We start from the raw sequence: 16,278 nt of genomic DNA on the forward strand, positions 1-16,278 counted from the left end.
TATAATATCTGGGTTGAAAGTAATTGTATGTTTAGTTTTGTTAAGAAAGTACCAAACTGCTTTTCAGAGTGGCTGTGCTATTTTACATTCCTATCAGCAACACGCAAGTAATTCAGTCTCCCTGCAACCTCACCATTATTTTATATAAAAATGCCGCTACATGTATTAAAAATAAATTATTTTATTTTATAGTTGTGCCTTATAATACTAGGTTTATTCAAAATAGTTCACACTTGAAATTAGTATTATTATTAATAATTTCTCATGTTTGTTGGTTCGTTTTAGTAGAAAAATTATCATAAAACCCTATATTTAAATGCTCTTCTAATTTTTTTTTAATTTCACATACATTGCATGAATTTCTGTAATGCAGATCAAAATATAAGACACCGTGTTAGTTACATTTATATATGAAAAACACTTAGGGGGTACCTGAGTAGCTCAGTCAGTCAAGCATGAGACTCTTGGTTTTGGCTCAACTCATGATCTTAGGATGGTGAAATCAAGCCCCAGGTTGGATCTCAGTGCTCAAAAAGGATAGCTTGAGATTTTTTTCCTCCCCCCTTTCACTTCCTTTCTTCTCCTTTCCCACAGACCCCCTCCACACCCCTGCCTCATTCTTGCTTTCTCTCTCTCTCAAAAAAATAAATAAAATCTTAAAAAAATAAAACTTAGAACAGTGTCAGGATTACAATATAATCATTGATGGTGTTTTGCTTCCTCATGTGATCCTCCCCCCCTTCTCTTCCCCAGCATGTCACTATTTACACCAGTGTTTATTTGCCTAAGCTTCATTATCAAAGATTTCTCTTGGGTTTCAATTACTCTTTTAATGTAATCTGTGTTAATCATTGCTGGTATATTAATTTGCATCATATACACACAGTAAATCAACTCTTCTATTTAGATAATATGATAACCCCCAATAATAACTGTGATGATGTGTATTGCAGGGAAATAGAACTTCACATTTGTCAAATTTAGGTTAAATTTATTTCTCACAGGACCTCCCTTGTAAATGAATTTTATTGAAACTGCAATAAATCAATAAAAGCAAAATACTTCTTTAAAATTATATGGAAAACTAAGAGAATAAACATTTAATACATTACAGTACATTTTTTAGAATCTGTATGTAAAGAAATCCTATATGAGTCAATGGAAACAGATTAAGCTCTAGAGATATACAATATACACCTTTCAATCCACAGGTACAAAATTAATATTTAAGTATTACATAGTTTCTTTAATTATAGATGAATATTCATACTTGCATAATACTGATACATTTTTATGTAGCTAAAATGATTTACTTATTTTCTGTGTATCTTATAAAACCCAGACAAAAATCTTATTTTGGAGATAAATTATAAAAAGTAAAATAAACACAAGAATAGATAAATAGGAAATCTAATTGATTTAAATGAACACCTTTTCAGGGGATCTGGCTGATTCAGTAGGTTAAGTATCTGCCTTTGGCTTAGTTCTTGATCCTGGAGTCCCAGGATAGAGTCCTGCATCCGGCTCCCTCCTCAATGGGGAGTCTGCTTCTCCCTCTGCCCCTTCCCCTGCTCATTCTCTCTCTTTCTCTCTCTATCCCCTCTCTCACATAAATAAATAAAATCTTTAAAAAACAAATCTCTTACTGCTTTAGTAATGCATTTCAATTTAGAAAGTAAAAGGTTAAATATCACTTTTCCCATTGCCTTATTTGAATTACTGAAGTGCAATGACAAGGACACTGAATTTGAAGACCTCTGACTTGTTTATTTAGAAGACCGACTTATTTATTTTTTTCCACTGATTGTGTGCCCCTTAAACAGATACTGTACTAGTTTGGGCTCCATATACCCTAGATCTGTCTCTTCCACCTTTATCTGACTTTTTGTGACTCTCTTTACCATTATGGGTCATAACTCCCTTCTATTCCAAAATGCTATCAGACTATATCCATTATTCTGAGCTCTCATATTTAATAAGGAGGGACAGGTTTTTGGAAAAGATTCCATGAGAAGGTAAAATGTGGAAGAGATGTTTTGAAGAATGATTCCAAGTTCACCAGGCAGACACAAAGAGGCACTCCTACAGACAATATTATGAATAAAACAACAGATAGTAACGTCACAACAGACAGTAACTTCTCTATGAATTGTTACTGGAATATGTCATAAAATTTATCCAAAGCTTAGAAATAGGTAAGAGAGATTACTGGGTGTTTTTAAGTGCATTCTGGGCTTGACTTTCTATTGTCTGGGCTGATTTATGACTCTGAAGGGAAAGATCTTAATGTGTAGATTTTTGTCCTGTCAAGTTAAAAATAACCTATTTTTGATAAAACAAAATATTCTGCAGGCTGTATTTTATGGCCTTGTTAGATATTAACCAGTTTTTTATTTAATCCAGTCATCTATTAAATTGCCTTATATGAACCTATTTTTTCAAATGCTCCTTGAAGTAATTTTTAACATCTTGCTGATTCCCATTTCAATTAACGAGTTGAATATAATAATTTTTATGAGTTCCTTTTCTTTGAAGAAGAACCACAAAATACCTTTTTAAAAATATAGGTTGACCTAAAGATACAAACGTAGTGATCCAAAGGGGCCATGCACTCGCATGTTTATAGCAGCAATGTCCACAATAGCCAAACTATGGAAAGAACCTAGATGTCCATCAACAGATGAATGGATCAAGAAGATGTGGTATATATACACAATGGAATACTATGCAGCCATCAAAAGAAATGAAATCTTGCCATTTGCGACAACATGGATGGAACTAGAGCGTGTCATGCTTAGCGAAATAAGTCAAGCAGAGAAAGACAACTATCATATGATCTCCCTGATATGAGGAAGTGGTGATGCAACACGGGGGCTTAAGTGGGTAGGAGAAGAATCAATGAAACAAGATGGGATTGGGAGGGAGACAAACCATAAGTGACTCTTAATCTCACAAAACAAACTGAGGGTTGCTGGGGGGAGGGGGTTTGGGAGAAGGGGGTGGTATATGGACATTGGGGAAGGTATGTGCTTTGGTGAGTGCTGTGAAGTGTGTAAACCTGGTGATTCACAGACCTGTACCCCTGGGGATAAAAATATATGTTTATAAAAAAATAAAAAATTAAAAATAAATAAAAATAAAAATATAGGTTGACATATAAAACTATTTTTTCTCATAAATCATCAATACAATGCACCTTCTCTAAATACTGCCTTGTAAGCATTAGGTTTATAAACTCAGAACAGGGGGGCACCTGGGTAGCTCAGTTAAGTGTCTGCCTTCAGTTTAGGTCATGATCCCAGGGTTCTGGGATTAAGCCCTTCCTTTGGCAGCCTGCTCAGTGGGGAGTCTGCTTCTCCCTCCCCCTCCACCTCTCACACTGCCCCTCCCCCTCCTCCTATTTGTGCTCTCTCACTCTCTTTCTCTCAAATAAATAAAATCTTTAAGAAAAAAAACTACGAAAATAAGGTTTATATATAATACCTTCTGGACAGAGAAGACATGAACAGTTTTATCTATTTATTGACCAAATATTAAGAGAGTCAAGGACAGATCAGAAATTTTACATCTAGTTAGTTATAAGAAAAGCACAACAGTAATTGCAATCTAAATCTTACCCCACTCTTTCATTGAAATCTATTAAAATTTAGTCCATTATTCAAAATTTCTTTCAAATGCTATAAATATTTCTTAGTGTGTTAAAATGAAAATAAAGCCAGAAGAGATATAAGCTAAACATGTAGTTTATATCTCTGTTCTATCAAAGAAACCCCATATGACTTTGGGCAAGTCACTTCAATATCAAAATAGATTAACAATTAGATTAAAAATAATACATAGCTTAGTAGATACTCAGACTCTAACTTATGATTACTTCCACTTTTGGAAGGCAAATTAGGAAAAAGGCCATATTTGTATATCTTTGAATCTGTTGTTGATTATCATGTTGTATTTTTTTCTTTCTTTCACTTACATTTCCACATTATAACCCATAGCATGAGTTTATTATATCTTTGTTGAATGATATAATAATTAGGATGACTTAGGGTGCATGTAAATAAATGCAAAATAAAAACTTCAGTAAGCAAATCCAATATGGCAATTTGCTACTAATATAGTTAGAAAGTTCCATGATTGGTTAATTCAGCAGCTCACATACATGATACTTAGAAATGTGTTTTTTTAATATAAAAAATAAATGAATTATGTAAATGATGGACAGCTATTTATAGAATAAGTATTATTGCTGATCAAAAGTTGAAATCTTGTTTAATAGTATACATATCATTTGGTTATTATTTTACAAGTTTCAGTCAGTGTGGACACAAGTACAGTACCTGTATATCTAGTTCTAAGTTAATGCCTTTATAGTTAAATTTCCTTTGTCTACCAAAAGAACAATTATACTAACTTATGTTTATTTTAATTTCTAAATTATCTGGTGTAGTTTATAATTAGCTTAATATAGGTTTACAAACTTTTTTTTCTCTTTCAGAAGAACTTAAATGCAAGACAGTATTTCTAAGTAAATATTTTTACTGTAAATAACCAAAAAATACTGCAAATATTAAATGCATTTTAGACTATCCCATAAAAGAAGGAATCTTTCAAAAAGTCATATTTTATGTGTGCTAGCTCTTGACAAGGCATTATTTTGAAATAGAGAGAAATTTGTGCTTCATTGAGATCTCTGTATTATCTATACACAATATATACTTTCAGGTTAGTTATCCTAGCTTTATACATGAATTTTCTTTTTCTTCCTTTCTTTCTTTCTTTCTTTTTTTTTTTTTTTTTTGGTACAAGCTATTTTGCATCTCTATTAGTAGTAGGTATCTGAAAAGGATGCAGATTCTGTTCTGTCCTGATGTTTTACTCCCACACTGAGGGAAACCAGTTTTGTCTCCATGTCCATATTTTTTTTAAGTATTACTGAATTATAAATGTCTCTATTCTTCAGGTTCTCTTTTAAACCAGTTACAACTTCTATTTCCTTCATTGATGAGTAAAATAAAATCTTTAGCATATGTTCATTTTTATATTTGAATGAAAGTCATGATTTTACCTTTTATGGAAAATTTATCTTTCAATACTGGAAACTACATATATAAGACTGAGAAACAATGTACTCTTGACACATAAAGAAGTTTATTAGAAAATAAAAGTGTAAGAACAATTTTATATTGGGTGGTCAAGCAGACCACCTCTATGTGATGACATCTGAGAAGAAAACTAAGAGTTAAACACCTTTTTAATATTTATAATTTGATTTGGAAAGATGATTCTGCTGCATATTTGGAGATGGCACTGTGGCCAGCAACATTGTTTAAGAGGGGTGATCAATTAGAAGAGTTTTTGAAACATCTCTGTGGGAGATGATGGCAGCTTGGATTGGGAGACAGAGAAAAGTAAACAGTATAATGAATGTTGCAAGGGTAGTAATGCTGGTGGTTTAGAAATTATGGCTGAGACAAAGTGAGATAGCTATTAGGAATGACAAAGAGATTTTGAATGAGCAAATGGGAGAGAGAGGAGCAATTTACCAAAATGCGTTATCTACAAGGTGAATGGAGTTCTTTTTAAGGGGATTAGTGTCATTGCCTAAGTTTTTTTTTTTTTTTCATTTTTATAGCCAGACAAATATTTATTTTAATTTCACCCACAGATTAATGATTTTACCTATTGTCCAGGTGAATCATCAAATTTCAGGACATTGTAATGAATAGGTTTATTGTATGGTTTTTATACAATAGAAATTTCTAAAGTGTTCATGAAACCAACTACACAAAAGTAACATTATTACTGCTTGCCCTATATCAAGAACCTAGTAAATATATTCTCAGATAAAGCATTTCTTTGGCAAACTTAGATGCTAAAATTCAAATTTAGAAGTAAATCAATATTCAGAGAAGTTACAATAGAAAATAATATAGCTAGCAAGGCCAGTGAAAATAGTAAAAGTGTTAAACAAATTCTCTCAAGAATTGCGAAATAATGCCTATATTTTAAGTGGGTGATATTGAGAGTAATAAAGCACAGAATATGTAAGAAATAAGAAGTGAAAAGAGAATGCTATTTTGAACATGAACAGATTGCTCCTACAGGCATTTATGCAGAAAGCCTTTTCCAACAGCTCTCAAATACACACCCACACTTCACAGTTCAGTGAACTCAATTTGAACAATAAATCTATACCATGACCTGAAGCTGAAAGTACTGTAAACCAACCAAAAAAAAAAAAATTAACTATACTTCTTTAATTTCATGTTAATGAATAATTGTGTTTCAAATAGGACTTTGTTAAATTAAAGTGTTAGCACATCAATTAGAGTATTTATTAATGATAAACTGAATGTAAGAAATGTCTAAGATGCTTAGGAGAAAGTCTTTGCTATAGAGATTTGCCCCTTCATAAAAGCAAATATTTTAGAGTCAGTTCCCAGCATGGGATTTATTGGGTTTAGTAGTTTTCATTAAATTAAATCCTAAAAGGCTGAAATTAAATATCTTTCAAAATTACTCAAACCTAGCAGTATACCAGGCATTTGGTGGACCAAGGATTCCTCAGTTCAGAATTTGCTGTTCGGTGGAAGGATCAGAAGAGCACGAAACAGGAGGTAACAAGAGGAACATAATGGTAAAGACAACGACATTTTCTTCTCTAGCACAAACACCGTAGTTTTCAGTTATTAAAGAAAAACAATATATAATATATGTATGCATGCATGTAGGTATATTACAGATGAGGTAAAAGATAGAATAACAAGATACCTGGATTTTTTTTTCTTTTTTTTTTTTTTTCCTAAAACAGTATAGGAGGGGCAGTGCTTGGCTGGCTTACTCAGAAGAGCATGGGACTCTTGTTCTCGGGGTTGTAAGTTGGAGTCCAACATTGGGTGCAGAGATTACTAAAAATAAATAAATAAATAAACTTTGAAACAGTATAGGAAGTTTGATGACTTAATGTCCTTTACCAACTCCTCTCCCTTAATACAACTTACAATAATGCTCTAATGAATCACATCATTCCCATTATTCAAACTTCAAATCAATACTGGGTACATTCCTGCAGTGCTAAAGCTAAAATTTAATAAAATACCTTGGTTTATATTTCTTGAATAAGCACAGGTAAGGAAGTCTTCTTTGAAATAGGAGAAATAAGATAATTCCAAAAAGATTAATTTTAAAAAGTCATAAAAGTTTCCCACAAGGACAGTAGTTTGTGAGGGAGAAAAAAAGAAATACAAAAATGTTCATGTGCCCATATATTTACTTTGAAATTTCTTACCTGCTGGTAGCTTCTTTGTTATAAGAGAAAAAACCTAAGAGAAAAAGAATGTTCATAAGTTATCAAGAAAATATTAACCCATTTCACACAGACAGCAAAGAAAAAAAAAAGTAATAATCTTGCCAGTGCAAAGATTTTTGAAAGTTAAAAATATTCCTTAATCTTCATTTTGTATTACACTGTGAATGTAAAAATGTTCTTATTCTATTTCCTTCGCTTCTGAATAATCTTATTATTTGAAATATTTATATTTACAGTAAATATCTTGCATTTTTATACAATACTGCAAGTATTTTTATCCAAAAATACTTTTTTAAGCTGCCAATTAATTAAAAACAAGGCTGAAACAGGCACAATAAAGAAAGTATAATAACTCCCTGAGGATAGGGGTTGTCAACATTAGGACATTTTGTTAGCTTGCGTTTGAAGGAAAAATTCCTTTGGTATTATGAAATTACAGAATTTTCCAAAAATATTTTATGTGCATAAAATACAAAGTCAGTTTCATTTTTAATTCTCTGTCACATTTTCACTTGTATCTATAGCAATAAAATGTTATAAAGTTTGTTTAATGTGTATTTTGTCTATTGAGTTTTTAAAGATTTAATTTGAATTAACAAAATAGTTTTAACATAAGCTAGTCCTTAAACTATGAAGCTAGAAATATCTCAGCTTCTCCTACAATACCCTCATCTTAGCTAGGCTATGGCATTGGCCTCCAAATGAAATTTCTTTATCTCCATTTTCATCTCACTACAGTCAATTTTTTACATAGCTGAGATTATCTTTTAAAAGAATTCTATCACGACACACCACTCCAACACATTCGGAATACTATAAACTATTATCTTCCTGCTACGTAAAGTCCCACCAACCTGGTCTTTGCAGCTCTCTGATGTCTTATCCCTTTTTCGTGTGCCTAACTCTAGCTCACTAACCTGACCACATTGGCCTTCATGTTGTTTATTACCGCATTACTCAAGGTTTGTTCCTGCTTCCCTACCTGAGCACCTTCTGTACCTGTGCCCTAAACATCCCTCCTGCCTGTCTTCATGTCATTGTATGGCTTGATCTTTGCTCGAATTTATCTCTGAGAGAACTACTTTCTTACCATCTTCTCTAAAATTCTCACTGTTCAATCACTATCTATGATTCTACCTGCTTTTTTTTTTTTTTTTACCCCACATCATAATTATAATAAAGGTGAACTTGTAAAAAAATGTCAAATAAATGACAAGGAAAAGAGTTTAAAGTTAGGAATAGAAACAGTGTCATATCTCAGAGCAATGAAAATAAAGACTACATTAGTCATTGACCCTAAAACTTCAGAGATTAATGATGACAAAGGCAATGTTGTCAGTGGACTTTCTTCAGGAAAGGCCAAATGCATAAGACAACGAATGAAAAGGAAATGAGGAAGTGGAGAGAATATATATGCCTATCATTGCTATTGTTGCTTGTTTGGTTGGTTGGTTTTATATGCTAAATATCTTTTGGTCATGTTTATAAATTGAGGAAATTGTGAGTAGAAAGAAATAGTTAACTACACAGAAGACAGAAGATATTTTGGTGAAGTAGAGGAAATTAGAAAGAAAAGAAGTCTGTGCAGGCATGGAAACAATGGCCGTGAGAAGGAGGCACTGTTCATCCTAAGGCTATGGAAAAGTACCAAGGTTATGAAAGATACAAAAGGATGAGATGTAGCCCTTACAACTTCATGCTAAAATTTTGGAAGTTATTTGGGACCCAAATGATATAGAGGTCTGGTCAAAATATCATTTTTTCCTTGTAGAAATTAGTCTCAAAGTATAGAAAAGAAGAGGAGGTCTGGGAGGTTGATTCACAGTTTGTATTTTATAAGGCAAAAAGGTTTATAAAATACAGGAAGAGGGAGTCAAGCATCTGGTACAGACTCAGTAGAAGAAGAAATGAGGCCAGAAATGGGTCTAATATACTGTCTCAGTTTGCACAGAACAGAATTCCATATTTTGCAGGAAATTAAAAATAGATTTAGGTATTAAATCTATGATTGTCATCATCAACAGCAGCATCACTATTATTTTAAAAACAGATCTGTTGGGGCACCTGGGTGGCTCAGTGGGGTGCCTGGGTGGCTTTGCCTTTGGCTCGGGTCATGATCCCAGGGTCCTGGGATCAAGCCCTATGTCAGACTTTGTCTGTCCTACAAATAAATAAAATCTTTTAAAAAAAAAGATCTGTTTTAGATTTATAGTAAAACTTCAAAGATAACACAGAGAATTACCACCTACCTCACACCCACTTCCCCAGCTACTAATGTCTTACATGACACCATTATAAAGGATATGTACTGTCAAAACGACTTGTCACTGTTGATGCCACACTTGATCACCTGGCTGAGAGAGTGTATCTCAGGTCTCTCCACTGTACTGTTTCCCTTTTCCTTCCCTCTCCATATGTTACTTTTCAAAAGGAATCTACTTAGGTATGGCCCACACTTGAATGGGACATTATCAGCAATTTCCTTAAATGTGGAGAATAATTTATTTGGAATTCTTCTGCATAGTAAATTTGTCCCTTCTCTCTCACCTATTTTCTATTCTATCATTTGTTTATATCATTATAAATATGTGGATACTTTAATGCTACACTGGGTTATAATCCAATACATTGGTTTTTGCTTAAATTGTTCTGATTTTGCCCATTGAGCACTCTTTCAGTTGGATCCCATATCCTTTTGACATATTCCTATATTATAGTGGGGTGTGGTTTTTTTTGGTTGTTGTTTGTTTTAACACTTTCTTACTTTCTGGAACCTTAAGATGCCCAGGCCCATCTCATCTATTTTCCCATGGTCTTAGAGTCACTGATTTATCTAGAAATTTCTTGTTCTCGTATTGAAGAACATTATTAGAAACCAAGATATGAGCACTAAGTATACTTGTTGCTGCAGGAGTATCATTGTTTCCAGACACTTTTATCTGAAACAGTGATGGAATATATATGTGTTTTCTAATCAGTGATTATACAGATATTTATATATATTTTTAAATGTAACCATCTGAATCTATGTTTAGCCAAATGTCACTCATACTGATGTTTCCAATTTTAATCCATTACCACCTGGACCACCTAGCCTCCTCTTCTTGCTTATCAAACCTCTCACTCCCACTCCAACAATTAGAAACCTATTTCTCACAATCAGACAGCCATTTACTTAAATTGTTAAATTCCAATATACATAAATAGTGCTTTTAGAATTGTTGACCCATATCCTCATGGGACACTGCTTTATCACTTAAAGTACAGTGCTTATGCATCACTCCTTTTGCCTATAGTTTGTAAGACAGAAGCAATTCCCAAAGTGATTTAAATCAGCACCTCTTTGGTCTGTCCCACCAAGGCTTTTTCACATCTGTTTAACACATTAGAATTCTTTTTGTACAGCTTCCTGTGCTTCCTGGCACTCCTGGATTTTCTAATTGACTTTTTAAAAATCCACATACATTCAGGTTCATTTTGTGTTCTATATGATTCTAAGTGTTTGGAAAGATACATAATGTCGTATGTCCACCATTTACCATGTAAAAATCACTTGACATGAAAAAAATTTTGCATTTTAATTAGCATCTTTATGTCATACAGCATAGTTTTACTGCCCTAAAAATGTTTTTGTGCTTCATTTCTTTCATCTCCGCTCTTCTCAAAACCCCGGCAACCATTGATATATTTTCTATCTCAATAGTTTTACCCTTTCCAGAATGTGTACATGTTATTATACAGAATGTAGCCTTTACAGACTGACATTTCACTTAGCTATATGTACTTAAGACTCATCCAAGTTTCTGTGCAGATGTACAGTTTATTTCTGTTTATCACTGAATAGTACTCCGCTGTCTGGATGCACCACATTTGCTTTATCCAGTCACTGGAAGTCTCTGTTATCATCGAAGCTTTATTTTCAGGTACATTTTTTTTTTCCCTAAATGTCCACTGATTCTGCCCACCTTTCCTACCTACCAGTCTTCACACCCTTTACACACAAACTCACATTCATACACAAATTAGCAATCTTGTCAAAGTAGCCTACGCACCTATTATTTCTCTACCTCAACTAGTGTAAAAATGGTTTGCTGAACTCCCAGCAGCCACTCTGACCTTCCTCAAAATCTGTTTCATTCTGCATCCGGTCAAAAACTCAAGCTAAATTTCATTATATCCCCTGCTTACTTCAAAGGCTTCCTATTTGTTCTGTAAAAGATAAAACCCCATATCAAGCCTCTTCAAAACTCTATGTAATTTAGACCTACTATAACATGTTCAATATTTTGACTATAGTAGATAGCAATAAAATATGTGACATACATAATAATATATTTTCAATGTTTCTAGTGAGGTTTCCTTTGATAATTAAAAAAAAAATCATACCTCACTCTTGTTTTAAATTCCTTACTATCCTAACTCCCTAATCTCGTCAGAGATTGGTCATGAATGGAGGGTATTTGAGGATATTATGAGGTGTTTTTTTTTTAAATTATTTTGTCATCATTGTTTTTTGTTTTACCACATCTACACAAGAACTCATGACTCAGTAATGTTAATTTGATTTTTTATATTTTATCTGTATCTTGAATAACTCCTCCTGTTCCAGGTGATGTTATTTCAGAAATGAGACTATGGTTCTTCTTTCATTTCCACCAAAAGCAACAAATAAATAAAGATTGTGTAGCAGACTCTACTGAAATTTGGAGACTACAGAGACATTTGCATTTAATAAACAGAAACAACACCAAAGAATAAATAACACCCAGGTAGACCATGGTTTCTCTAAGCCTCTCCTCCTATTGTCTGCCCTTCTCAGACTTTTAGGGTTTTGTTTTTCCTTTTTACAAGGGACACATCTTATGCCTCCTCCCTGATATTTTTTTTTTAAGATTTTATTTATTTATTTGAAAGACAGAGGTCACAGGTGGGCAGAGAGGCAGGCAGAAGGAGAGAGGAGGAAGCAGGCTCCCCGTGGAGCAGAGAGCCTGATGTGGGGCTTGATCCCAGGACCCTGGGATCATGACCTGAGCTGAAGGCAGAGGCTTAACCCACTGAGCCACCCAGGTGTCCCTCCTCCCTGATATTTAATTATCTGTTGTTTATAATTGAGAACAACTTATCTCTGCACACTCTCAATTCTTTGTGTAACTGGCATAGCAAGACTCACTAAAATATGACTGTTACCTACTCCAGAAACCTCTTTTTCTTAGAACTAAGGAAGTAGGGAAAGTATTATTTTTCCATGTTCAACCCTTAGAAGCCAGGATCAAGTAAAAAATCAGTCCAGAGAGTTAGTTCCAACCAGCATGAATTATGATACTTCATTTAAGGCCAAAATGGCCATGATAGTTTGATTCTAAATTGTTTTTTCCCCCTTCACCAATGTTAGATTGCTTCAAGATACATTTTAAAAATATTCTTATATTCTTATATATTTATATTATATTTATTATATTTAATTATATCTTATATTTATCCTATATTCTCATCTTTTCTATGACTATAAATAATTTATAGATGAGAAGCACATATATATGTAGTGCTGGAAAGAGTTGATCAAAAAGTAATAGATATAGGGGGAATAAGTCTTTTCAGTTTCTGGACCCAACGCTAGTGTTTGAAGAGGGGTTTCCCTACACCAGCAAGCAGTTCTCAGACACTAGCATGGTGTCCTATAATTCAACCCAGTTCAACTTCATTTTGACAATATCTACCTGGAACTAACCTTAGAGTCCACAGATAAAGGTCTCAGGCAAAAAAGACTAACTTCCACTTCTCAGGTGCCAATCCCAAATCCATTCTGTTACCTGTGTGCTTGCTTTCTACTAAGTGATGACCAATATAGGTTCCAACACTGCCCTCCAAATCAGGATGCCAATCACAAGTCCAGGTTACCATTTGTCCTTCTGGTCAGCTGGCTATAAATCAGGAATTGCCGCAGTCTCCCTCTTTGGGTTAGAGTAACTTGCTAGAGCAGCTTACAGAACTTAGGAAACTCATTTACTCATTAGATTACCAATGTACTACAAAGAATATTAAATGGTAGGAATCAACAGTCAAATGAAGACATGCTTAGGGCAAAGTCTCACATGAAGGAGATTCTGTCCTCCTGGGCTTTGTGGCCCAGCACTGTAGAAGCATTCTGGTGTGGCCTGTCATGTGGAAGCATTCTGGTTCCTCAAACATGGAAATTCTATGATTCCCTTCTTTGTGAATATGGATCTGGATTTCTTTTACTGAATGAAGGCTTCATTACCTAGTCATGATTGATTAACACGTTGGACATTAGTGATTGATTCAACCTCTAGCACCCCCAGGAAATCAGGAGGTGCAACTGAAATTTCCAACCCCCTAATTTATAGTTGGTTCCCCTGACAACCAGTCCCCATCCTTGGAGCTTTCTAAAAGTCAACTCCATTAACATAAACCCATTCCTCGTGCAAAGGGGCTTGTCATGAATAACCATATAACCATTTCACTGGCTCTGAAGTGTTTTCAGGAACTGAGAACAAAAGATGTTTGCATTGCTTTTATCAGAGAAAATTCCAATGGTTTTGGGAGCTGTGAAACAGGAATTGTGGATGAAGACCAAAGATATATGAGAAATATATTTTGGTCAACTGATATATATCTTATAATTCACATTATTGAAGTAAGGATGAGGATCTTATGAATTAACACATATAAAGCACTCAGCACGGTGTAAGTCTATAGTATTAGTCAAATAAATCACTATGCTTTATTCAACTTCAGGTATCAGAACATGGCACAGAGTCTTACTCATAGTAGGTTTTCAGCTATGGTGTAAATATGGTTTAGATTTGAAGGCAGAACAAAAATAGAAATCATTTACTATATTATGTTTAGCAAAAAGTGACTTTAAAAAATAAATATATATACACACACATATATATATATAGATTATATTTTATAGGAAAAATTGATGGGAAAATTCCCTGTTTGATTAATATTCTAGCTTTTAGTCTTGAGTTTCAAAGCACTTAATGCAAAAATTGGTAACCTGCACTTAACGCTCACTCATAACATTTCTTTTAACATTTTGTGACTTAGCTCCCTCTGCTTGTAACAATGTTTGAAGTTTATATATACCAAGTGATTTTTGGTTTACTATTACTACAATCAATTACTGCAATTTAGCAATATTGTTCCATAGATTTACGAGTGATTATTGATAATACAGCCATCAGAACTATTGAAGGAATTAAATATATATGTATTATATTATAAAGAAATAAAAAGTAAGTTTTATGTGAACAAGGAGAATATTATTTCCCTTTTCTTTATACACTATAGACCAATATTAACTGGGTTACCCTCCACCTATTTTGTGATTTGGGGGAATCATTATATTTTTATTTTGGAAGGTAGTATATGCATGAAGTAGGTTGTTATTAATGTGAAATATTTCAATCAAAAGAGAGTATTTCATAATTAAGTTGAATCTGACAGTAAACTAGTGTATTAGCATGTCATTAAAAAGTTTTATGCCTGTGATAACTTTCTTCTAGTTATTATAAAATAATTTTCATCTAAGGTTCTTAATCATAAGACAAAGCAGGACAGTGAGTCATTTTTGATAAAGTGGGAAACGGAATCAAAAGATCAAGAGCCACAACAAAGAGGGACACCAAGAGAAGATTAAAAGAGACAGTGTTGGTAGAATAGGTTTAAAAGATTAAAAGCTGAATGGAATAGAATTTTTAGATAAAAAGAAAACCACAAAGAGACATCAGGAATATGACAACAAAGATGCAGTAGAAGGTGCAGTCAAAAATTAAATGAAAACGAAGGTGAATGCATCTTTTACAGAAATGCAAAGAAAGAGAACAAAGAATGCCAGTAAAAAGAAGGGAAAGATCAAAGATAGTCATATTAGATATACAAGACATTAAGGAGAAAATTCAACTTAATCTTATCAAAACAAGATTCTTGAGTGTGGGTGAATATGTCAGATCATTTATGAAGCTTTCCAAAATGAATATAACAATCCTTTGAAAAGAGAGTATATGTAGAAAACACACACACACATTTCATATATATGAAAAAATTATTTTTTTCATCTTTCCTTTTTTATTGTGGTACAAACACTAATGTGAGATCTACCCTCTTAAATGTTTGTTGCATTGTTATCTATAGGCGTTATATGTACAGTAGTATTCTCTAGAACTTATTTATCCAGCATAATTTCATAACTGGAATTTTAAAACTGATATAAAACAACTCTCCATTTCCCCTTCTCCCCAACCTCTGTAAACCACCATTCTACTCTATGCTTCTATGAATTTCACTATTTTTAGATACCTCATGTTTGTGGAATTTAATGCAATCCCAATCAAGAACCCGACAGCATCTTTTATTATTATTATTATTATTAATTACTATTATTATAATTATTATTTGGAACTGGGTAAGCTGCTCAAAAAAATTATGTGGAAAGAAAAACGGCCAGGAATGACCAAGATAATGATGAACAAAAAAAAGAGAGACAGGTCTTACAGAAACCAATGGAGCCAGTCTGGTAACACGGAAATTGAAACAGTGTGATATGTAAGAATAAATACAATGATTGAGGAATAGACTAGAGAAACAGGCTAATAGACTAGGCTAATAGACTTTAGAAACAGGCTAAAGAAAAAAAAAAGAGATTCATGGAATATTGGAGGAAGAGTTAATTGAGACATCATTTTGGAGGTCCATTTGGCAATATTTAGTAAGCTGGAAATGCTTATTTCCCTGGAATACAGAAGTCCTATTTCACTCTTTATGGAGGGAAGAAGTTAGTTAGTCTGTGCTTTCAACTCCATAGGTTTCCTATAACTAGCAAAGGCCTGATTTCAGTCTTGTTTGTCACAGAGTGCAGACAGGACCTAGATAATCTATCCTTCTAGGAGCTAGTAAGAACAGAGATGGAATTTTGGACTGACACTGAATATAGCCAATCCCAC

The sequence above is a fragment of the Mustela putorius genome, unplaced genomic scaffold, assembly GCF_011764305.1.
Source record: "Mustela putorius furo isolate JIRA1106 unplaced genomic scaffold, ASM1176430v1.1 tig00000759_pilon_pilon_pilon, whole genome shotgun sequence".
NCBI lineage: Eukaryota > Metazoa > Chordata > Mammalia > Carnivora > Mustelidae > Mustela > Mustela putorius.